Genomic DNA, 26,899 nt, shown 5'->3' on the forward strand with positions numbered 1-26,899 from the left:
TTTCTAAAATGCATGTGAGTAGACCACTAAGCAAGACTGGCATTAAGATCACACTCATTTTACCAGTAGCACTTGTAATGGAGTTAATACCTGTATCCATTTTCCTGCTAACCAGGGGGCATATTAACAAGCCCATTATCGTCGCTTTAGCAGCCGTTTTCGTCCAAAAAGCGGCGAAATGGCATTGCAGTATCAGCAAGGATCCGCTATTGCGTGTTTCCTTGTCGTGGCACCGGTTTTGCTTACGCGTTGCATCCCATCTCTAATGAGATGCAAAGTAGGTGTTCCCGAGCAAAACCACAGGGAATAAGTTGCTAACGCCATTTCACTGTATTTACAAGGCCTGCCCTGACACACATAGCGATGTCAAAACTGCGGTTATCACTGAAAGCTAGCATCTGCTCAAATTCAGACTTAGCTCTATGTGTAATGGGGGTGGAATTTCAGGCTACAACCACCATGGGCTATTTACAAGTAATTCCCTATTGCTGCGGGAATATCCCTGAATTTCCTGCAATATTCCTGCATTTCGCCAGCTTTCGCTGGATTTTTATCACCTGGGTGATAAGCGTTGTTAATAACACGCTCCCCGGGCGATAAAATCCAGCAATAATTAACATTGCGCTACTCGCGCATAGCGATATTTAGTGCCCGTTGTTGGTAACATGCCCCGAAGAGACTAAGACAGAATTACAGGGCCTTTTGCCTCCAGGCCCCAGTTAAGACCATCATAAAAATGCATAAAATTTCACAATCAGTGGGTATTCAGGTATACTGAATTACTGCACTGTCTTCCACAAGCAAATGTCCACCATTGCACACAATTATTGCCCTCCTTTGACCCCAACGTCTTTAATATGTTTTATTTTTTAAGTATGTTGTGACAATGCTAAATCTGTTGACCTGATATTACCTGCAAATTGGGAAGTGTCAACATGAGTTTCGATGATAAGCTCTATGATACATCATATGCATGCATTTTAGTTGCCCCTTCAGTATGAGACTCTGATATTTTTACATTGTCGATGGGTAAGTCTGTAGACATTTTACTTTTGAAACAGTGGTGTTGCGTTATAATAAAACTGTTAGGCCCTATGGCGAGATGTTCATGAAGTCACAAGAAGCTTTACATTACCTTCATATTCGCAAATAGAGATACCAATGAACTGCATTAAGGAACTGTGAACATTCTTACAAGTATGCATACTGATCCTGTTTGATGAATGTTTTTGTTTATTAACACCTTTGATTTGCCTGGCGCATATAAAACATTTGAAGAAAGTAACTGACTTTATATGTAGAATATTTTACCCAAACATAAAAAAAAACTACTAACTCTATTTATTGATATATACCTGTAACACATGTTTAATAGTAAAGCCTATGTTAGCTTACACAAGAACGTCTTTATTGGATAATTAGGAGATGCAGTCAATACCTACTTTCGATAGCCCATGAAAGTAAAATTTATAGGGCAAAATGGAATTTGTAAAGATGAGCCAATTCCTAAAATCCATTCAAATGAAACTCTTTTTAAAATCTATGGAAACTCTCTGTGCACTGTCTGTAAAACACGTAGTAAATTTAATCTCTTCCTGAACCTGTCATGACAGGACTCAGGAAAAATAAACATCATGAGGAGTGTATGTGAAAAATATGTGTAAGAAATTGGGTTCATAATTGAGGAGGATGAATATACCCCTCAAGTAATAACCACAACCATTGCCAGGCTGAATATGCCTGAGCAAAATCTCCTTGTAGCTATAGCACAAAGCAGAAAGGCTTTCTTTAGAGGCAATATGTTAAGTATTTATGTGGTATAAAGACAGTAATATATTCGAAAATGAAAAACAGTATGAATTCCAAACCAAATTAGAAAACTAGAGTAACATTTAATAAAGAAATTACACTAAATGACAAAAATCCAAAAAGGGGAATCTGAATGTACATTCTTAAAGTTTTAACTAGTACCAAAAAGCCCAACGTGCCAATGACAGTCAATCGTGAAGGTAGAACAGGACCTAAGCACAATTTGATGCTGACCATGATGTAGCGGGTGTCAGATATGCAAACCAAGTTTGTCATGATCAAAGATTTGACTTTCTGACTTAAGACTCAATCCACCACAGGAGTACATTTCTAAAGCCCCAAGGGCTTAAGGAGAGACACTGAGTGACTCACAGGGTAACAGGCACAAATGAACAGGAAGGCCCAGTCTAGTTAACACTGGTCAGCTGGCCAGTTACAGGGAAAGGCTTACTGTTGTGTCCCTGTAGAATTAACAGGAGGTCAGCCTTATGGCCCTGGCAGTCCATTTCTTAATCCTGGGTACAAGAGGGCAGTATAGGACTATTTAAAGTGTGTCCCATTGCCATGTGAAAAACTCCACCAAACTTCTCAAGTATTTTGTGACATTGCAGTGTTAATTTACAGTTTAATGTCAAAGAAGAACCATTAAGCCACCCATGCATATTCTGCCAAGTTCAGATGAGTCCTATCTACACATACAGGATAGCTTATTGTTTGTTCCTTGTTGGACTTGGCCCTTTTTGCAGAGTCATCCCTAAACTTTTTGCCTTTGTCCTAGCCTTTTTTCTGACATGGTGTTGGTGGTTTTAGGCTTCTGGACACTTTAGCACTGCTGTGCAGTGTAAAGTGCCTGTGGTCACTGTGATAAATGTGGTAAGATTGGTCTACATCTGTTTGGCCTATTTAACTTACCTGTCAGTCCCTTGTAAAATGGTATCTTAGATACCCTAGGCTGGTAAATTAAATGCTACTAGTGGGTTTGCAGCGCTGATTGCGCCACCCACCAAAGTAGCCTTTCCAATCTATCTCAGGCCTCTGCCATTGCAGGGCCTGTGTGCGCAGTATTACTGCCGCTGTGACGTGGCACCTAAAGTGTGTGCCATGTCCGTGAACCCCCTTTTACTACATATCAGTCACCCCTAAAAGGTAGGCCCTAGCTAGCCCTATGGGCAGGGTGCATTGTAGGTAAAAGATCGGACATGTACCTTAAGTGTGTGACATGTGCCGGTAGTGACAAACAGCCATTTTTGGTTTCTCACTACTGTGGTGCTGGCCTCCCATAGGAATGCATTGGGGGTTCCCTGATAAGTGTTTCAGTGGTAATCCCTGCTATGAATGGCGCAGCATGGTCAAGTTTGGTATGTTTGGAATAGTGATAATAAATTCTACGCAATGGTGTGTGCATATTTGTTATAACTATTTTAGAAATACCACTTTTAGAAGTTGGCATTTCTGTGTGCTATTTGTATTCCTGCCTGATGTGGATTGCATTTCTGCCTTTTGAGTGACAGGGGCTGGTGAGGTGTGTGTGGCTCCAGGAGGGGCAGGATGAGTCAGCTCTAGGCTGAATGGGGCATCTGCATTCGGAGTAGGTGGGAGGAGAAGTCTCTGGTCCCTGAATAGGATGGTGCCTGCCCTAGTGAATGCTGACACCGCCCCCCTGTGGTGTGTCTAATGACGAGCCCCCACCAAACAATGGGGAAGAGGAGCCCCGAACCAGTTGTCCTGTGCTGGCGCAGACAAAGAGAAATGAAGTATAAATGTAGGGGCTGTGACCACATGCTTAAGGTGTGCTGGTGCTGTTCCTGACTGGGAGGTCATGCTGCTGCTGGGGCCCAGGAGGAACAGCAATGGGGGCTTACCTCCCTGCTGGAGGGCCCTGTGTGCCTGCCTCCCTGGGCCCAGCTATGCCCCCTGGGCCCTGGAGGGCATCCTGCTTCCTGTGGGCACTTTTATTTTTATTTATCTTGAAAGGAGAGCACTGTACTTTAATTTCCCCTTGAGAGAGGAGCATTGGAGCTTCGCAGCACTGGGTTACACGTTGCTGCTGAGGGAAGCCTATGAGGCAGAAGCCCACCCCGTAGTGATGCTGCAATTATCTTCATTGGAAAGGTGGGTGCCCACCTCGTTTATGTGCTATCTATTTGCTGGCGGCAGGCCACCCTCTCGATTGTAGCCACAGTGGTGCTCATTGGAGAAGTGGGTGGCCACCCGGCATGGCCGTTTGTTGTGGCGGGTGCCCACCCCGCTATCATCTTTCATTTAAACGGCCGGAGCCTACCCCACACTTCTGTGCTGGAAAGAGAACCACCACCGCCGGCCCGAGCAGAAAGTCAGGCAAGGCTGTGCCTGTCCATGGGCGGGGCTTCCGAGAGGAAAGGGAAGCCCACATGCTGATAAAGGCTTTCGAGAGCCTCGCTGGCTCCATGTTGAAGTCCTAGGTCCCAGGAGCAGCCCGGGTGAAGTGAGGAGAAGCGACAGAGGCCGCTGATGGCAGTGCAGGGCTCCCGTGAGCAAGGGAAGCCTTGGTGCAGAGGAAGACTGACGCTGGGTAGCGGGGCTCTCGTAGTGAGGAACGAGCCCCGTATAGTGCTGGCCTTTCTGAGGGAACAGTAGCTGTCTGTGAGGAGACACCACAAGAGAGAAGGAGGAGAGTTCCAGAGCAGCTACTAAGAGCCTCTGTGAGTGGGGCTCAGTTGTTAACTTGGTGGGGGTGGTGTTGGGCACATTGTTGGTGCCTCCCCCCTGTGGTCACAGCTGCCCCCCGTGACAGTGGGCAGCTGCAAAGTGGAGCCCCATTTGTTTTAAAGTCCCAGAGAGGTGTTTTAGTGGCGCAGTGTGTGCCAGTTTGGTTTTCAGCTGTACCGCAGTTGCACCAAGGGGGCAATTTGTGCTAAGAACCCCGTACTAGAGCCCGAGCTTGTTTTTACCTGATTCCCTGCTGCCCTGCAAGAGTGCTGGGCAGCTGCAACATTGGGGGACAGTTTGTTCTAGGTGAAGAAGGGGTTGAGTGCACCCCATGACTTAGCGCCTGTGCGCACTTTGGTGGTTGCTGCTGAGGCAGCCAGGGGGCCCTTGGTGAGGTCCCCCTTACAGCCGAGACTTTGGGGGATATAGGGCATTTGAGCCCAGAGGACGGCCAGTTGGCCAGGTCTAATGTAGATATGGCGCAAAGCCCTCATGTCATGCCCCTTACATCATGAAGTATGCCTAATACTTTTTCGGTAGGTGTGGTGGGACACTGTTGCTAATGTAATGAGATGCATAATGTGATTTATGTGATGTGATCTTTGCACCCTGATTTATGCCTCTAAGGATGTTTATGATCATGATGTTTTTGCATAATGTGTTTGTGCTGGTGAGGCCTAATGCGTAATGTGTTTATGCTTAGGAGGGCGTCTAACGCTAATGGGATAATGCTTAGGTCATTATGATACCAGCAGTTACTGGTTGTGTTTTGCATTTACTTATCTGTTCTGATGGTTCTGACCGTGGCCAGATTGGCCTGGTCCTGTATATAATCCCCTGCGAATATTGCTCAGTGCCAGAAGGCAAAGTTTAAATGTGTGCTTATATTTTTAATGTGTTTATAATAATACAAAGGCTATTTTTTATATAACCTTGTGTGGAGTATTTTTTGTGGTGTGCCTAGTGTGTTGCTGCTGTGTATGTGTTGCGCAAATGCTTTACAGATTGTCTTTGGGATAAGCCTGACTGCTCGTGCCAAGCTACCCAGGGGATGAGCAGGGTTTATCATCAGTGTATAACTCCCCTGCCCTGACTAGAGTGGTGGTTTCTGCCTGGCTTTGGGGCAAGCCTTAGCCACCCAGAAATCCCATTTCTAACACTCCTCAAGCATATGTATTCATCATTCACACCTATTTAAATGCAAATCAATGGCTCGGAGATGTTAGAGAGAAAAATGCAGTGGTAGCTTCCAGGGACTTCCTGGCATGGCAACGGTAACTTTTTAAAAGTTTCTTTTCCATAAAATCTAGAAATAATCTGACCACTATTAAATAGAATTTTTAATACCTATTAAAAATAGTTGTTTCATTAGTTCTAGTTAATTCTGTTCCTAAAACAGTTTATAGAGTATTGTTTTTTTATATTGCATCCCAGTGCTTTCCCATGGTGCAGCCAACCCTGCTGAAGTGAAAATAGCTTTAAGGGGGCATTTCGCTGTTAAATGTTAGACTTTTACATGTCATACTTTTGTATTCCAAGGACCCTGTTTTATGGTCAATAATGCCTACTTAGGGATGACTTAAATCTTTAAGAGGAAGGTTTAGTCCTGACAAATGGGGCAATCATGACAGGTCACATTTGCAGGTTCAACCTGCACAGTTATGCTGTTAGTGGCAAGACTGCAATCATGTTTACATGTCACGGTAGTGGATGGTCACAATGGATTCTGCAGTTTACTTACCTTACAGTCCCTGGGTATACCTTGATACTACATACTAGGAAAGTATACATACATTAAATCCACCAATTAGTGTATATCCATTTCATCATGTTGAAATATGGAGCACAAGCACTTTACCTCTGGTTTCCTGGGGTAAAGCACACAGAGTTCGATATCTAGCCAAAATAGGGTTTACCGAAAGGCAATTTAAATTGGGACAACACTACTGAAAGGGCAAAGTTCCTGCATTATGAAAATCTGATCCTAATCTTTGAGAATGTGAGGGATACATGGCACCATTTAAACATGGATGCAGAAACACACAACATAAACTGGAGATTGTATGTAACCATGTCTGTCAAAAAACAGACTTTGTCAAGGTAATTCATATAACATTCACTATTCGTTCTAAATGGTCTTGACATAATCCTAGAAAAAATGCTGATTTTTAACCACAATGCCCACTAAAAAAACATAGGGAGTTTTCATCTTTGTGCAAAACAACTGTTTAAAATATTGGTAGCCAAGTTATGTACTAAGAAGTCAATTTGACATTCCATAGATACAGTTCAAGTAAGTGTCAATTGTAAATATTTAATGTTGCTTATGGGCATGGTGTAAAGTCCTTCCTAACGCAGGGGCATATTACCAAGCATAAGCGATAATTATCGCTATGCTTGGTTAGCAGCTATTATTTTAATGCCGTGCATCGCCTATTTTTATCACTTAGGATCTTTGCTATTATCAAGGTTTATCTCCTAAGCGATAAAAGTCGGCCGAAATTCATGAATATCGCTGAAAAATCAGCGATATTCATGCATTACCGAGCTAATGCTCTTAGCCATGTTATCCACCTACCATTGGATAACATGGCTAAGAACTGCTCTTTTCAGGTGTTAGCTTTTGGAGATATTCGCGCTTAGCGCAAATATTTACAAAAGTTGGTAATAGGAGATAGCGATGTTAGCGACTGTTTGCAGTCGCTATCATCTTGGAACGCCCACTTTGCATGTCATTAGCGATAATTATCGCTGACATGCAAAGTGGGCCCCAAGGTGATCGCTATCTCCTACTAGCTGTCGCTAACTGGTGTTAGCAACAGCTAGGTAATAGGGCAATAAAATTATCGCCGCTTTAGCGGGAAAAATTCCAGCAAAAGCGGCGATAAGGCCCTTGGTAATATGCCCCGCAATCTTTTAGAAGGCACTAATTTCAATAATTAAATCCTTTGTAGTCATTAAACAGGGTGACAAAGATCCAAGTCTGAAAATGTGACATCTTTTCACCCTATGTTTTTATTTTGGGCTTGGATATTCCCTATTGACATACAGTAAGCCCACAGGCATTCAAATTCTCTTTCTTAGGTAACGTCCTTTAAGTGGTTTTCAGATTTTTCAGAGATATAGCATTTATACTATGCAAGTAAGTTCACGTTTTATGAAGGCAAATAGATAGAAGCCTAGTTAAAATGTAGTATTAAATCCCTGCTTTATTTAGTAGAAAACAGGGCAAAAAACTTTTATAAAAATAATGTACTTTTCACTTAGGCTACTAAGCTACTTAAAACAATCTATATTTCAAATGAATATGATCCCACCATCTGGAATATCCTTTTAAAAGTGCCACAACACCAAAGTCTATTATTCATTGTTACTACAGAGAGCAACTAGACGATAAACATTCTTTACAAGCAGCTGTGTTTTAAAGCATTTCTATTTACATTTCTTAGTCGTGAAGTACATTTGTTTTTTCATTCTTTTTACAGATTTGGTAAGCAGGCTATTTGACAGGAATTTGATTGAGTGGTTGATAAAAAACATAATTGCTTCTTTCAATCTAGTGACTTTATGCAATTAAGTTACAGTGAAGTTTTTTTTGTTTTTCTTTCCACAATTGCTGTGTATATTTGATTTTGTCCCCTCTTCTAACTTATTGTAAAGCGCTCTGATATCCTAATTTTCTTGTTCCAAAAATAATATATTATATTATAATAGAATATGGTCTGTCTTTGATTTTTTTTAGGGCCATCGGCTGCCATACTTTCCCTCCCTTGGTTGTATAATCTATTCTTGTGAGATTGAAAGGAAGATTTGCAACTGGATTGGGAGTCTACTGAAACCAGGGCTCCTTGTGCTTGTACTTTAAAGTAAGAGCGGAGCGAGGGGGTAATTTTTTATATTTTCTGGCTTTCTCTTTGTGTGCTTTATATTTGGTTTTTAACTGGTTTGTGCTGCAGGCATTTTTTTAATTTAGAGGAACGCAACATTACTCACAGTTTGCTCGCTCTGAGTGGGTGGTGAGACTGCAGGGAACAGGGAACTTCGGAGGGATACCCCCAGAAATGAGTGACGTTAGAGGCAATTCCCACTCTTCCCAAGCACCTTTACCTCTTAACATGTATCTATTCACACCACTCGCAAGTCCTACTGTGTGACTTAAACTCCCTCTTTCCCCACTATTTACCGGAGAGGCTGCTTTCTGCCTGAAGTTTTCAATACTGGTGCCAGTATCAAGAAAGGCTTCCAGGAAAGCTCCGCTCCCTCCTCCTTACCGGGGTCATCTGGGGGTCTCTGAGAGCATCTCTTCGTTCTTGCTGATATACCAGGGAAGCTTAAAAAATGAACTTCCCCATGTCCGTTTTGTCGTAGAGCTGAGACTTAATGTTCCCTCTCGCGGAAAAAACGATAGTAGCAGCAGCTCCAGCTTAGCCACGCTGCAGCCTCCGCCCACACTTCTCCCAGTGTTCCCGGGTGGTGTTTCCCGAGTTGGGCGGCCCGAATCACTGAGTACCGCAAAACAAAGAATTTCACCCTAGCCCCTGCATCACCCCCGCTCCGTGCACCCTGCACACTTCACGCTTTGAAATGCATTCAAACAGGCAGAAGTAAGTGCAGGAATTTCTCCGATACTGCCAGCCAAGGAGAGCTCGTGACCAGAGCTAATTAGCGGCCGCCATGTTCCCCTCCACTCAAAAAACCTTGAGCTTCATGAAGGGGATGCAAATACATGATCTGACACATGAGTTACTTGGCACCATAGATCTGGCAACAGAATATGGTAAACCCTTGCGGGTGATGACGAAACGCTGCTAAAGCCTTTGATAGGGTCAGCTGGCCTTTCCTCCAAGGGATGGTCCAGTGTTTTATTATAGGACAAACGTTTGTATCAGTAATTAAGGCTCTTTATAAAAACCTGATGGCCAGAGTGCTGGTTAATAGGAATCTCTCTAAACAGTTAAATATTGGCAGGGGTACTGGACAGGGATGTCCTCTTTCTCCATTGTTATTCAGTCTTTATATTGAATCATTGGCAATAAAATTAAGTCCATGCAGTAATATACTTCCATTTTCATGTAATGGGTGAAAAAAGAAGATTGGGCTTTATGCCGATGACTTGATGATTTTTACAGGCCATTTATACCTGCTGTGCCAGCTATTTGGGAAACGTTAGAGAGCGTCAGCAAAATATCTCGTTATGCTGTTAATCAACAGAAAACTGAGATCATGCAATAGAATACAAACTACCAAGACGATCAAATTACATAAAATATCAGATATTAAGGGATTCAAGTTGTCCAGAATTAGGAGAAACTAGCAAAAGTGAATTTTGATCTGGTCACTTCTAAAGTAAAGAAACAACTTCAAATTTGGGATTTCTTACCTTTGTCTTTTTTAGGCAAATCAAACCTTTTAAAAATATCCATTCTACCAAACTATACTTTCCTATTCAATACTATCCCTTTAGAATATAAGAAGGAGTGGATAAAGAAAGTACAAGGCCTCTTTTCTAGCTTTACATGGGGGGAACCAAAGTCCCAGAATTGCCTGGAAAAAATGTAGGGAAAAAAAGGAAAATGGCAGTATAGCAAGCCCAGACCTACTTCAATATCAGAGAGCTTTACTCTTAAAAAAATTCAGGCAATTGTTGAAGGATGCTCCAGACCTTTTACCACTCTTTTGTGCACTTACATTTGGCGCCCACTAGAATTATCCAGTTGTTTCCTTTTCAAATTTGGTAACCCCCAAAACTTAGTGAGAAAAAGATTCTCCAGGGGGAATGCAAAATGTGGCATCAAATAAGAGTCTTGATGTAGTTACTGTATTATATCCATTATGCTCCTATTTGGAAATCACCTAGTACACCAGTCTGTTTACAAGACTCTCTTGCAGCATCTATGAAGGAAAAGGGTATTTTTAGATGGGGTCAACTTTTTGAAGGAGCAGAACTAATCCATTGGCAAAGAATGCTGGAGATCTCAGAGGGATCTGTTTATAAACTCAAGTATTATCAATTACTAATTTGGGCAAAAATGTCAAGAAAAGGGGGGTAAATCTGTTCTGGGAATCTAACATTTTCTTTCCCCTCCCTGTGCGAAAAGAGGTATCAGAATGGTAATGGATGCTGATACAGTACACAGAAGACTCACAAGCCATGTTGAACGTGATCTGGATGAAGGCACTGCTGGCGTACGACCTCAACTCATTATGGCAAGTATCTTTATCCTTCCTATGGTCCAGTGTGAAATCTGCTCCATTTCTAAAAAAAAACACCTTTTTACCATCCACAAGGCATATTGGACACCTTGAAGATAGGAAAAAATGGGCTCTTAAGCTGTGAGGAACTGCCCAAAGTACGGAAAAGTAAACGCAGATGTAGCACATATGTTCTGGCAGTGTCCTTCCATCCAGATCTTCTGGCAGAAAGAGGGTATCACGCTCTTGAGAATCGTAGGTCAAGAAGATAAGGTGAGCTTGGCATTGATTATTTTTGGGGTAATCCTGCTCGAGGAGTGTAATAGGATATTGTCTAAAGCATATAAATCACTTATTTTTACTCTAGTTCTAGCGGAGAGAGTTGTGTATTAAATGGATCTTATCTATTCCTCCTCTCGAAAGTGAGTGGGTAAACTCAGTACAAAGAATAGCTAAAATGGATATGGCAACTCAGATCACAAAAAGAACGAAATTCTGGAGTTTGTGGGATAATTGCTTTAAGATAGCCTATCCCTAAACTAGACGACTCTCTACAGTTTTTCTTTTATGGTTTTTCTCTTATACATGGATTAAAATGTCTATTGTAAAAATGTTCAACCTGTTTTATTATGTTTATACTTTGTCCAATGATTAACAATCAGTAATACAGGTTTTTCGGGATTACAAGAGAATGCTTAAGGCATTCTTTCTGGGGCAAATCTGTAAGTACCTGTAAAACCAGAGTACAAGGATGGACGGCAAGGTATTGGGAACCCAAGATGTGATTCATCCCCTCCTTTTAAGGAGCGACTGGGTATTTCCCTTTAATAAATCAAGACAGCCTGAACCCTTTTTATCTCCCTTTATATATTGATTTGACAAATGAGGACTAAAAAAAATTAAAAATAAGTAGATCTTTAAAAACTTGAATATGAAAATGGTATAACAAAATAAAAAGACAGAAATGTCCTCATCTTGAAATATTAGATATCACATATTTTCAGAAAAAAGCATACTATCAAACAAGAACAAAATAAATAACATGGAATGTTACATCTATAATTGAAACAACCAGTGTTCCTCAACACCCATTAAATCCAGAATCTGATTAATTAGTGGAGTCCATACGTGTTATAATAATTTCCTGGCTGGGTAGCTGAAAGTATCCAAAAATTGTGACAACCTTAGTAAAATATTCGGAGCTTCCAGATCTAACCACAATCATGCAATACATATCCTGGCATTCAAAGTCTTTAAAAATGCAATACTGTTGTTATAGCAGAAGAAAATTGCAGATGTATTAGGTATCAGTCTAATGAACCCCAACAAATTTTGATAATTCGTAAAAAAAACTGCTACCCAGTAGGATTCAACAGTCAATATTAACTTGAGGCAATGTGTAAAGAGTTTATGCAGCACAAACACAGTAATAAAGTAAAAACACACCACAAGAAAAATCCCATACCAGTTTAGAAACATAGAGTAAATATTAATAAATAATTTCACCTCAAAATGTGCATAAATCCCATAGTAGAACAGGTGCTATAAGTTTGTAAAGTTTAAGGTAAAACGTAGCATCTTAAAGATCTAAGTGCTAACAGCAGACATCTAGTCATGTGAGACTAGAACAAGGTTAAACAATATGGCCGACTGTGATGGAGAGTGGGTCAGTTACAAAAAGTGGACTGGGCCTGGTCAGCGCTTATTTTGGGACTTAGAAATAACTTCTGAGAAAAGTATTCTGACAGGGTTAAGTTCAATGGGACACGGATGCAGGTGCTCCGAGGAGAAAGCGTTGTTGTCTTCATTAATACTGAGGGACTGATGTAGATTTTGGTGGACAGCTTACTCCATCACAACAGTAATAGATATTCAGTCATAAAAAATATAAATCCCATAGGATATACTGGGATTCATATTTCATCCACCATGATCTAAATCAGGCCATTAGTCACTTTTTTGGAAGTCGAAAATCCTTGGCGGGATTCTGAAGAAGACAGCAGGCCACAGCAATAGGAAGTCCTCTGAGAGTCCTTCCACTGGTCCAGAAAGTGAGCTGAAGAGTGAGTCTGAGGTACTATGTTTATGCCTGGTGACAAGAGAAGTTTCTAGAAAGTTCCCTTTGAAAGGTGTGAAGTTTCCTAACTCCCCTGCTCTTGCTGTAAGCCGATTGCATAAACAATTTAAGGGTGACAAGTCCAACCCACATCCTGCCACTTAATGGACCATTCAGGAACACCTCTATTTTGTGACAGTCTGGAAGAACTAAGCAAAGTATGACTGTTAGCTACACCCAGGCATGTGACGCGATGACAGGCTGCAGGCACCACAGATGACAGGAAAATGCCAATTTTCTAAAAGTTTGGGTTGGATTGTTCCCATTTAACGCAGGGTCAAGACTGATTGCATATGGCTGGATTCAAATTGGAATGGCATGTGGAGCAAAAAAACAATAGATTTAGGCCCATATCTCTTTACTGGGGCGAATGTATGACATTATTCTGCATTATGTACATCAATTGTTCTTTTAGCAACTTTCTATAAGTACCATTTTCTCAATTTTAATACAAAAGTCAACTTTATCATTAAATATGATTTTTAATGATCATTTTTATGGCACCAATCTTGAAAGGCTTACCTGTTCCCAATTAAAATGTTGCACTTATTAAATGGAATAGGGCAATCCATTGTTATCCTATGGGAGAGGTAGTCCTCATAGAAGTACAAAAAACATGTTTTAGGAGCTAGTCACTGCCAGGACATGTACAAATTAAAAGTATGTCTACAACCTATTAAGTACAGTGCAGCCTGCCCTATGGGCTGCCTAGGGTGTACTTTAGAGTGACATATATGCAATAAAAGGGGAGTTTAAGGCTTGGCAAAAGGGTTATATTGGCAAGTCAAACTGGCAGTTTAAAACTGCATTCAGGCTGCAAAAGCATACCTGGGACATGTTTTAAGGAGCTACTTAAGTCAATGGCACAATAGGTGCTGCAGGCCCACTAGAAACATGTATTTATGACCCCTATGTATATGGTGTATCATCTTACAAGGGGCTTATAAGTAAATGTAATATGCCAATCAAGTGTAAACTAATTTACCAGGTTTTACGGGGGGAGCACAAGTACTTTAGAACTAGATAGCAGTGATAAAGATCACAGAGCCCTAAAACCAGCAAAAACAAATAACAGCAAATAGTGAAGGCAAAGGTAAACAGTTTGGAGGAAGACCACCCTAATGCAGCTATCGCAAAAATAAAACTTGTAGAAAAAAATAATTCCACCTGGGGCTATTGTGATGTCGTGACAACAATAAATCAGTGAATGTGAGGGGACCTGCTGCCAAGGGATACCGCCACTTGGGCCTGTGTGCTGGACCCTGCACCTTACTAAAACCCCTCTGCTGTCCCCAGAGCTAGTGGAAGCCCCACTGCAGGAGTTAAGGCTGCTGTTTAGGAGGAGGGTCACGCTAGAGTGGAGTCTACCGCCCTGTCTTGATGAGTTCCCACTAACTGCTGACCTGGCACAGTAGTGCCTGCTGCTCTGTCCCCTGGCCCCTGGAGAAGAAAGGAGCACCAGCCTAGGTCCCTGAGGCTACTGGGACCTTGTGCCACGCAGCGCTGTGCCTAAAAGCCCCTGAAGCTGAGGAGAGCGCTACATTGGGGCTGGACTGGACCCCACAGGAGGTGAGGAGCATTACCCTGGAGCCCCTGGGGCTTGTTGCTCGGACTGTCTGCCCCCCCTAAGTGCCACAATCCTAAAGTGCTGTGCCGTGAAGACGCTGTGGCACTGCGAAGTGCTGCACTGCAGGAAGTGCTACTGCCTGAACTTCTGTCTCCTAAGCACTAGCCTTTTCAAGCGCTGTGCCTGTTAAGCGCTGTGTGGCCAACAAGGAACTGTCTGTTTGGAAAGCGCCATGGGAGCCTACCCCGCGTTTTGGGCGCTCTTGGGCTAATGAAGACTCGCGGGTGCCTACCCCGTGTTATGTTGCCTCGTGCGTGATGACCGTGCCCTTTTGCTAATTTGAAACGCCGTGGGAGCCTACACCGCGTTGGCGTCTTAATTACTTCAGCAGGTGTCCACCCCGCATTGTCGCTGCCTGGAATCACCGCCATGGCCTGAGGTGGAGAAGCGAGCCGCCAAATGCCCCCAGAGCAGGGACCCACCCCGCGTTTACGGATTGCCCCGATCACCGCCGCGACCCAGGAGATGGGAGAGTAGCTGCGCGTGTCCTGCCGCACTCAGGAGGGATGACGCACCCCTGGACATCGCCGCTGCGGCCCCTGTGGGAAGGGGAGGACCGCTGCGGTATTCGAGTCAGGCCCCTGAGCATTCTCCGAGGCCAGCGTCATTGGCCGTGTCTGGTGGCGGGTGCGGCCCAATTGGTTGCTGCAGCAGCGCCCACCGGAAGCCGCCACCTCTTTGGCTCCGGGGCCCCACCCTCTGGCAGCTGCGCAGCCATTGGCGGAGGCTGCCGCTCCCACCAAGAGCCGCACCCGGATTAGCTGCTGAGCCTGCATGCAGCCCAAGGACCTGGATATCGCTGAGGGGAGCTCCAGGAGAGCAAGAGCCCCCTCGATCTGGGCACGGCGGGTGCCCAGGGAAGCAGCACCAGCCCCACAAGATACCGGCTGGAGGCAGAATCTAGACCCCAGGAGAGCCTGGTGAGTGGGGCCTCGGTCAGTCTGTGGTTGGGGGTGTGTATCGGGGCACAGGGTTGGTGTCCACACCCGGGACCAGTGTGTTGTTGTGGGGGGCTTTCCTACGCCCCGAACTTATTTGGCTGGACACCGCTGCCCTGCTGGACAGTGGGCAATGGCAACGATTGGGGGCATTACTTCTGAGTCCCCAAGTCCCGGAAGAGGGGCTTCCCCTGAACCAAGACTAAACATTGTTGTTCACAACTGCCCTGCTGGACAATGGGCAGTTGTAATGTTGGGCCGGTATTTTTTAATATGAGGTTGAACCCATGGGGAGGCTCTAGCCTCGCGCAGGATATGCTGTTTACGCCCTACTACTTCCCCATATGATCAATTTGCTGAGCTTGGGCCCCCACTATGCCTGAGGCCTGTTATGTCTGAAAGTGCTGATCATCCCCCCGGTCTTGTGAAGATCCCGTAGGTTCACCTTTATATGGCCTGCATGACGGGGTTAGGTCGGGCGACATATGCTGGCATATTGCTCTGAGCTAACAAGGTGGTAGTGAGCTCAAGGGAGGTTTGTAGGCCCTGTGTCCGGCCTATACTTATGTGCACACTGAGGAGCTCAGGCCTATTGTTCTTTTTGCAGGAGATGCTAGTGCAAGCCATGCAGGATGTGCTTTCACGCCTAATGTTTTGTTTCATGCTGGCGTGCCCAAAGGCTGATGCCCCGTGTTTCCTCCTCTCACATTGAAATTGCCGAGGTTCTATGCAATTTCTCTTTTTTTATGCACAATGTGTTCCTGCCCAGGATTTAGGTCTATGCCTAATGTTAATGCGGGATGTCCTGCTAAGAGGTTTTATGGCATATATTTGTGCCTAATGTTCCATGCCAATTGACAACGCTTTGTTTTTATTTCAGCCCTGGAACTAATTGACTTACCCTGTTCCTCTTTTCAGTTACCCTGTAAATAATCCCCTGTGTATATATTGCCCTGGCCCCAGTTGGCGCCATATTGTGATTACTGTGTTTGCCTTTGCATATTGGAGACAATACAAGAGTTAGTCTTTTTCAACCAAAACTGGTGTTGTGTCTCTTTTTGTGGTGTGCCTGGTGTGTCGTCTGTGCGTACTGCGTGGATGCTTCACACATGTCCTCAGGAGTTTGGCCTGCCCCTCTGCACCATGCTACCCCTGTAGAATTGGCTACCCCATTTCTAACAAGCTGATATCTCAATGTATGATGAGGACCATCTACAGACTTCTACATGCAAATTTCCTAAATCTCTCAACACATATTGTGTAAATCTGCTCTGATCTGTTTGACGTATAGCGGAGTCTGGAGGCCAATAATGCAATGCAATGATACTAACGATTTGGTATGAGTAGGAATTTCTAATTTCAGGTATACCGAAGGTCTACAGATTACCATGGCAGATATGATTTTCTAAATCTTCCATTTTCTATAGACGGTCATTAGGTGTCTTATCATGGTAATGAACCCAGTGTCCAAGTGTTTGTGTGGTACCTGTAACTGTGTGGCTCATTTTTCAAGCTCAGTTACCCTATGTATGATAACTTGAACTTATCTAGATTGTTTAGGTAGGACAGTCTTTCTTATACAGACAGTACATTTTAAATAGAGGACACAATTAGGTTATTCCCTTAGCCCTCCCTCTCCCTTCCAGCAGGATAAGCATAACGTGAGTCCCTTAGCAGTGTGAATGTATCTTCTGTAAGGTTACTTGCAGACAAATCCCTCTGTTCCACTGTTCTGTTCATTTTTCACATTGTCTACTTTCAGTAAGCTTTTTTAGGGATTCTACCCCCTCCTTTGGCCTGCTTAACTAGACTCACTCAGCTAGTAGCAGAATCAATGTCAGAGTCGGACCCCTTACCTGAATCAATATCAGAGTAGTCTGAAAGAGATAAGAAACTTTCAGTGCCGACCCCTCCTGTTGCACATGTCTTACCCCACCACATGCTGTAATTTAAAAGGTGTCAGAAGGCTCAGCTCTTCGCTTTATAGCCACAGTTTGCCTGCCCCTGGGCAAGCAGTCAGGAAGGATCAGTTTCCATGGATCTCAAGAGTTCAGCACATTTCTTGAGGTGACGCCAGGCATATCACTCCCATCATGCTGCTTGCTGGAAATATCCCTTAATGCATCAGTTTTATTTAGGGGTTCAGTAATTATCAAAAAACGAAAGAATACCCATTTGTTACACAGGTTAGCATCCTGTAGGCAAGTCGCCATAAACTTGCTCAACTCTTCTGCAGCTAAATCAGGCGATGCACCTGCTAGACTTGTGCCAGCAGATTCAGTGTTATTTGGCCTTGCTATGTTGTGGAGTGGATCTTCTATTGGATCCTGATCACCCCAGGGGGCCCTTATGAGCCTCATGCTTAGATGCTGCAGCAGCTTCTGTATTCAATGGCTTCACTTTTGCTGTGGTTAAAACATGCTCACTCCCCTGCCTGATGCAGTGCAACCCCGCTGCTGCCTTCATTGACCCAGGAGCAGATGCCATGGTTGTGCGAGATCCTCATTACCTTCAGGGGACCTGGTTTTGTGGGCAGCCCAATGTTTGGTGCCAGTGGTGCAATCTGGATCCTTGGGCTTTTTCCACAGATGCCAACCTGCTTTTTCCAAGTTAAAATACACATGGACATCCACTGAACTGTAGGCTGAGCGTTAGGGGTGCATTGGAGTCCGACTAGATCAGAAAGAACACTTATCAGCGGCAGGGCCAGACTGGGAACACAAACCATCCCTTGCAATACAGCTGGACTGGCCCACGCAGGGGTGGGGTTCAGGGGCACAGTGAGAAGTACTGCTGCTGGCTGCTTTAGCACTGCTGCCGCTTTTGTTACAGTGGGCTGACATTGCAGCACAGCTGCAAGACCGGGCCCCAGTGACAAAACCAGCCTCCAAAATTAAAAAAACGATCCCCGCCCTCCAGCCCACTGGGAAAAGACCTGGTACCAGTTATGGCCAGTCCGGCTCTGATCACCAATAATGCCATTTGAATCCTTTCGCTGCAACGAGCCAGCTCCTCCATGATCGCGCACAGAATCTGCTTCCGTCCTGCCTCATTGCCATGCAATCACATGTACCTCAATACAAGTTACACAAATTTTACCAGGCAATCTTTGCTTTGCTTTAATAGTTTTTCAAGTAATCCCCAAAGATTGTATGAAACAAATCCCAGCTCTGCATAACACTACTTGTAGACATGATGTCATAAAAAAACAATGTAACCATTTAAACATGAGGGAGTGCGAATGTAACATATTAGAGTGCAAGAAAAGTATCAGATTCAAAGTATTTACCTGAAATAATTGCATTTGCAGCTATTTTGCAAACTTACAAATAAGGTATGTAACTAATGAATTATTAAATGTGTATGGCAAGTGGTTAAAACGTATCAAGTTACAGTTTAGATGTCATAATAAAATTGAAAATTATATGTGAGTGTGTGACTGTGCGTTGGGCATATATGAGTGTCTGCATCTGTTTGTCTGAGTTTTTTCCATTGGAAAATATAAGAATTATAGTTGGAAAAGAAGAACATTTTGCTTACAGCTGGTAGGAAAGCCACCATGAGTATTCTAATTAAAAACTTGCCGGGTTATTTATAGACTAATTCAATAAAGCTGCATTCATTGTCCTATAAACTATGCAACAAACCATTAAACACAGCACTAAAATCAATTGGCACAAAAAGCAAGCAATTAGGTTACGTTCATGTAAACTCCTGACTGAAGTAAATTCAAAACCTCAATCAGAGAGGGTGCTTACAAACACAAACTGAGAACAGGAATTCCCACTAGATATTTCGTCAATCCTTGACTTGTGCGTTCCAAAGGGCGTAATGGAACGTTCCACAAGAGTAGTTTCAAGCTAGCAAACAGCGTCGCCCTATCAAAGAAGGGAGTTTGCAAGCAGTAATGCTTTTTGGCCCAAGATGCAGACACCAGAAGACTGAAGCTGTGAAAAAACAAGTAACCGTCGTTTTTGCCACATTTTAAATGTGTTGATGGAATCCTAATTAAAATCCGATGAAGCAGCGTTTTAAAATCGTTCCATCAAAACACACATGCACACGCAAGAGTAAATCATGAGCAATCAAGGCAAAGACCAAAATTAAACGCAGAATTGTCATAGTGTTGATGCTCCACACCTGCAGCACACAGCTGTTAGCGTTCAATCATTCCTGTGATCCAACCGGCACACTGCTCTGTGCATGGATTTATTGTGGAATGAATTGCATTTTAGCTTTCTTAATGAAATGCTCTCTGTTCTCAGTGTGCAGAGATATGACACGGCTTCTGCTACAAATATGAGTTTCTGAATGCAAGCTTGGAACCATTTGCTATCTTAGGAGGCTATGACTGTGTGGGTTTGATACATCTTTCTGCTCAATTTTTACGAGTGGATAAAGCGCCATAGAAAAACGTGCATTCTCATAAGCCAATGTCCAGTGATACATGCTTCAGTTATCCTCCTATATTCTTGTGATGATAAAGGATGGCTCAGTGATTTGATCGCTCATTGCTGACAAATGCACTGATCTCAAGATCACTAGCAAGAATCACAGAAAGACAGACTCAGTCTTCAATGTTTCTGAGAATTGTAAATTGAAAAGCATAAAATAGAGCTATAGAAATGTACAGTGACTGCAAATGTCAGCCGTGTGGTAGCAAGTGCATTCTAAAAAAATAAGCTATTATTATTAATTCATTTGCTGTTTATCCCAAATTAAGTGTTCACTCTCGAATGTCAATTGAGATTTAATGTCTATGATCATGAAATCCCTTAAGAGTGTTTTGAATAATACATAGAAATAAATGGCATTTAAATGGGAACAGAAACTCTTGAAATAAAATAGAATATTTTAAACTTTCCATAAGAAGATGAAAGGAATAAAAATGTAGGTTGAGGATATTGAAAATGAAGGCAATAATGAGTTTAGAAAAGTCCTTTGTAGAAAAAAACGCTTCAAAGCTTCAATCAGCAAATCAAATGTCCCCATTAAAGCAGGTAAAACGGGTCAGACTACACAAAAGCTGGATGTGTATTTTTAGATCAACAAAATTCAAAAACTTGTAAATACACAGGCATCAACATGCAAATTTCACATTAGCTCACAAAAGACTGTGATAAATCTTGTTTTGCATATTTTTAATTTATTGTTAATTATTTGTGCAGTGCTACACAATTCAATAAAATTATATAAACGTAATACCTACAGAGCGAATCACAAAGTCATTTGTTAATGTAAAATAAATTAACATGGATAAGTGTCTCTATTTACAAGCATAAGTTGTTCACTGAAAGTGAACTTGCTCACATCAGTCGTTAGTTCCATGTATACTATTGCCCAAGTTATGTTTAGTAAAGATAACGATTAAATCACACAACAGTGTCGGGGAGAACACGATGCAAGGTGCGACAATACTAGAAATAGCAATAAGCCTCACAAACTATCAAGGGCTATAGTGATCAGAGCTCCGAAGATTAATTAAAGAGTGAAAACCTCTTTTGAATGTGCGATGAACCAAGAAATCACCCAAAGTTATTCCAGCCAGACTACTTCAGATTTGGATTTGCTAAACTGATGTCTCAATGACTACAAATACCTGTGAGACTACAATTTCTTGCCGGAAAAATGTGCATTTCTATGACTGATGCACAATTCTGTTTCCAGAAGCTCTATTTGCTTCTCTCATTTTGTGAGTCCTTGAGTTGGCACTCATCTTGGGAACAATATCAGGTGGGTACATCTGGGGCTCCACAAGTACAGACTACGGTCACAGTAGGATGGGCTTAGGGATGGACTCCTTTCAGTCCTCTGTCAAATCTCTAGAAATACGTTGACCGTATAATGCAGTGGTGTACACGCAATATTACCAATAGCATCATCAATGTTCATTTTCTCTAGATCCTCTTGAATGGGTCTAATTAACTGAGACTTCGTTGAAAGAGGTTCAGGAGACCCTTGAGGATTGTGGACTTGTTCAACAACGTCTTTTTTCTCCCCAGCATTAGAACTGCATACCCTCTCTTTTGTGCACTCCAGGATCCTCTGCGTTCACTACCATGCAGTAATTAGGCAGTCTATTCCAGCCCTGTGGTACCTAGCCTTCACAATGCAGTTTCGATGACTAGAATAGAGTATGAAAACCACTAGACTTGACCGCTAAGTCAAAAGAGTAGCTTTACTAGATATGGAAGAAAATTATAGCCCTTACCAAACTTGAACAGAAATGAGGACATAACACCCAGGATGACCATCTTGTTCTTCCCCAGAGATGAATATTCTTTTGCTACTTCTTTGATGGACAGTACAAAGGTGAGCAGGCTCAACATGGCAACATGGTAAATTAAGGAGTGAAGCTAGTATATTATTAGGAGGTACACACAAGCTGACCTACTAATAATTAACTGCAATGTGATGACAGAAGAAACCAGTAACAGTTGAATTAGTTCATTGAACGTTAACTGATTACCTCCTCCAATATAACAGAGGTACTTCCATGAGGGCAAAACGTCACTTGTTTTTCTGACATCTAGAAGTCTCTTTCCACATCCTTCTTGAAAAACAGGCACTAATCACCAACACACATTGATGCCAGTGATACAAACAAACCCCCAGAAACACATAAAAAGCAATCATTTTTTAATATGTCAGCACTCTTTCCTTTTTCCTGCCAGGTGATTGAGGGCTCCCTGCCTTAATTGTCCACCGATGAAAGGCTAGATTGGGTGAGAAGCTAGATGTTTCCCTTAGGAGTGCTTCAATATTTTACAATTAGAGTGTCCCTCTAGCTACTGGTTTGCCTTTTCTGTTTTTAGTGGCTTTATGATATAGAGAAAATTGCGTCCACTTAAAACTATATATTCAGTGAAGTTACAAGCAATTTGATTTCACTAAAGTGTGTTTTATTCTTAAACCCACTGTCCTTACACATTTTATAACTGTAGGCGCAAACTTTAAAAAGTTAAAGCTTACTGGAAATATTATCTCATCGCGTACAGATGAGTTTAGATTACATGAAATATACTATGTATTCTCGAGACTCCTAATAAAGGGGCACATATGAACAAAGGGTACAGCACTAAGTACATGAAATCCATTTACACGGCAAAGGTTATTAAATGATAACTCCACGTAGTGGAAGAATAATAGCCTAGAAGGATTAATGACAGTCTAATGTTATGAAAAAGGTACTATGCATCAGTTTGTAGAGCAGATGAAGGCCATTGCAGAGATTAAAGTATAGAGGTCCATAAAGAAAGGAGTCCTGCCATTCAGAACGGGCATTTGGAATACATTGCAGGGTAAAGGGCAACCACACACCTCACCCATTTTTTCTGCAAAGCAGATTTTTATAATGAGGTTCAAAAGACATATTTTGACACCATGAATACTATTGATAGACAGATATAAGAGAGGTCGGTATGCATGCTACCTATTATGCTGCATTCTCTCTCTCAGTCTCTCCCTCTCTCTCTCTCTCTCTCCCTGTGCCAAAGATGAATGGTGAATATTTGATTATAATTTCATAAATATAGTTCCCACACCACCTTTTGTCCAACTGTGTCTTATTGGTGCAGCAGATATTTTATGACTTAGCTTATTAAATTCTTTTGATTAACATCGGATATTCTAAAGTAGATAGCATATAAAAAATACTCTGATAGATATGGGGATGGGTACAATGTTGGAGAATCCAGAAACGCCCCCCTTCCCGTCAAAAAAAGAGCTTAAAGCAGCTTATATAGACATGGTGAAGTCTTAAAGGTTTTCCTCTACTATCAGGCCTACCTTGACTAGGGATTTCCTGTCATTGAAGCACAAGGCTGGGTTCAAACAGTATTGTTTGACAGTATTGGGACATCGTATTAAAACTTCTGGACAGGAAGCTTTACCACCAGTCTGGGATAGGTTCCCTTCATTCCAGAGTTTTTTCTGGGAAATGTCCACATATCTGACCTACTTATGGAAATAACCCCTCATATCAATCTTTTGTCTCCCGAACCGTATCATGCAAATGTCAGGAGGCAATACATTGATATTTTCCCATTTATTGCAGTACAGATCATCTGACACTATGGTGAGGGGGAACAATAATATGCAGTAACATTCAGTTCCACACCCCCAAATTTCACCTCACAGACAGGATAACAATCACCCTCCCTGCTAACATCAACATCAGGAATTGTATCAGGAATGGACAGCATATTAACCAACAGTAACACTTTATATCTAGAATAAGATTCAACCATGGCATTGGCTGGTGGTATCTCAAGCTGGGTGTCCATCAGCATACCTTTTGTAAGTTCTTGCACACTCATGCAACAAAGTGCCTCATGTTTCTGCATGTTATGCATGTTTTACCCATAGCTGAGCAATTGCTGAAATTGGCCATGTGAGCCTTATACCCACACATAAAGCAAGCTAAATGTTTGTCTGAATTTTTAGAATCAGTCAATCCCCCCTGATGCCCATTTGAATTTGCAGGCAACTGCTTTCACACTCTTGGCTTGTGGCAGTTTTGATCAACCCAATTCGTTGGATACTAACACTGAACACTTGATGCCTCTAGCTATTTCTAGTGTTTTGTTTAATATGGGACAGCACAGAATACTTTCCTGAGATCTGTGTCTCAACAATCAACAACCGATTAGTCTCTTAGGTATTGATCCAAAGGACAAATGAATTCGCACATGGACGCAAACATCCTCAAAACCGCCATAAAGCTGTCAATTGGTTCATGCTGAAACTTCTTTTGTGCAAAAAATCTATGTCGCTCCACAATGATGCTGGGATTATTCTTGAAGTGGTTTTACACTCTCTTTGTTGCTTCTGTGAATAAATCCCATTCCACAAAGGGGGGAGGTTGCCCTTGTGGTTGATGAGTGAATATTCTTTTTACTTCAAATCCTAGGCAATTATTAAAAATAGCCTTCAACCTTACAGCTGAGAAATTCAACCCATCAATGGCTGAAAATTGGCTATACCAGTGAGGCCATTACTGCTTGGGAACTCCACATTCAGGTAGGAAGGATACTGGTAAATTGGCATTTGTATTGCTAGCCTGATATTTTGCAATAATATCCTCAACAAATCGAGATATAAAACTGGGATCACTGAAATAATATCGAATTCCAAAATATCGACCTGCAAGAATATCGTGTCAAAAATATCGACTGACAAAATATCGAGTTTCTATCTACAAACAGGTAAGTACAAAAATATCGAGTTTAAAATATCGTTTACTAAAATATAGTTGTAAAAAATATCGACTTTACTAAAAACACTATTAAATTAAATTAATATTAAAAACTAAGTACTTAAATATACTTAAGAATACTTAAATTAACTAATGATAGTTAAATAATTAATGAAAGTACAAAAAACAATTGTTTTTATCATATTTCTTAAAACATATATATATATAGTAAAAAAATATAATTAAATAATAGCCAATATTATTAATGTACAATAACAATAGAGTAAAAATTACTATTCCCACTCCAGTGGGCGCAACAGTAGGGAAAGCGTTGGATAGCGTAGGGGTTGAAATTACTATTCCAACTCCAGTGGGTGCAACAGTAGGGAAAGCGTTGGATAGCGTAGGGGTTAAAATTACTATTCCCACTCCAGTGGGTGCAACAGTAGGGAAAGCATTGGATAGCGTAGGGGTTAAAATTACTATTCCCACTCCAGTGGGTGCAACAGTAGGGAAAGCGTTGGATAGCGTAGGGGTTAAAATTACTATTCCAACTCCAGTGGGTGCAACAGTAGGGAAAGCGTTGGATAGCGTAGGGGTTAAAATTACTATTCCCACTCCAGTGGGTGCAACAGTAGGGAAAGCGTTGGATAGCGTAGGGGTTAAAATTACTATTCCAACTCCAGTGGGTGCAACAGTAGGGAAAGCGTTGGATAGCGTAGGGATTAAAATTACTATTCCCACTCCAGTGGGTGCAACAGTAGGGAAAGGGTTGGATAGCGTAGGGGTTAAAATTACTATTCCCACTCCAGTGGGTGCAACAGTAGGGAAAGCGTTGGATAGCGTAGGGGTTAAAATTACTATTCCCACTCCAGTGGGTGCAACAGTATGGAAAGCGTTGGATAGCGTAGGGATTAAAATTACTATTCCCACTCCAGTGGGTGCAACAGTATGGAAAGCGTTGGATAGCGTAGGGGTTAAAATTACTATTCCAACTCCAGTGGGTGCAACAGTAGGGAAAGCGTTGGATAGCGTAGGGGTTAAAATTACTATTCCCACTCCAGTGGGTGCAACAGTAGGGAAAGAGTTGGATAGCGTAGGGGTTAAAATTACTATTCCCACTCCAGTGGGTGCAACAGTAGGGAAAGCGTTGGATAGCGTAGGGGTTGAAATTACTATTCCAACTCCAGTGGGTGCAACAGTAGGGAAAGCGTTGGATAGCATAGGGGTTAAAATTACTATTCCCACTCCAGTGGGTGCAACAGTAGGGAAAGAGTTGGATAGCGTAGGGGTTAAAATTACTATTCCCACTCCAGTGGGTGCAACAGTAGGGAAAGCGTTGGATAGCGTAGGGGTTGAAATTACTATTCCAACTCCAGTGGGTGCAACAGTAGGGAAAGCGTTGGATAGCGTAGGGGTTAAAATTACTATTCCCACTCCAGTGGGTGCAACAGTAGGGAAAGCGTTGGATAGCGTAGGGGTTAAAATTACTATTCCCACTCCAGTGGGTGCAACAGTAGGGAAAGCGTTGGATAGCGTAGGGGTTAAAATTACTATTCCAACTCCAGTGGGTGCAACAGTAGGGAAAGCGTTGGATAGCGTAGGGGTTAAAATTACTAATCCCACTCCAGTGGGTGCAACAGTAGGGAAAGCGTTGGATAGCGTAGGGGTTAAAATTACTATTCCAACTCCAGTGGGTGCAACAGTAGGGAAAGCGTTGGATAGCGTAGGGATTAAAATTACTATTTCCACTCCAGTGGGTGCAACAGTAGGGAAAGCGTTGGATAGCGTAGGGGTTAAAATTACTATTCCCACTCCAGTGGGTGCAACAGTATGGAAAGCGTTGGATAGCGTAGGGATTAAAATTACTATTCCCACTCCAGTGGGTGCAACAGTATGGAAAGCGTTGGATAGCGTAGGGGTTAAAATTACTATTCCAACTCCAGTGGGTGCAACAGTAGGGAAAGCGTTGGATAGCGTAGGGGTTAAAATTACTATTCCCACTCCAGTGGGTGCAACAGTAGGGAAAGAGTTGGATAGCGTAGGGGTTAAAATTACTATTCCAACTCCAGTGGGTGCAACAGTAGGGAAAGCGTTGGATAGCGTAGGGGTTGAAATTACTATTCCAACTCCAGTGGGTGCAACAGTAGGGAAAGCGTTGGATAGCGTAGGGGTTAAAATTACTATTCCCACTCCAGTGGGTGCAACAGTAGGGAAAGCGTTGGATAGCGTAGGGGTTAAAATTACTATTCCCACTCCAGTGGGTGCAACAGTAGGGAAAGCGTTGGATAGCGTAGGGGTTAAAATTACTATTCCAACTCCAGTGGGTGCAA

This window comes from Lissotriton vulgaris, chromosome 2_1 (assembly GCF_964263255.1).
Source record: "Lissotriton vulgaris chromosome 2_1, aLisVul1.2, whole genome shotgun sequence".
Classification (NCBI taxonomy): Eukaryota; Metazoa; Chordata; class Amphibia; order Caudata; family Salamandridae; genus Lissotriton; species Lissotriton vulgaris.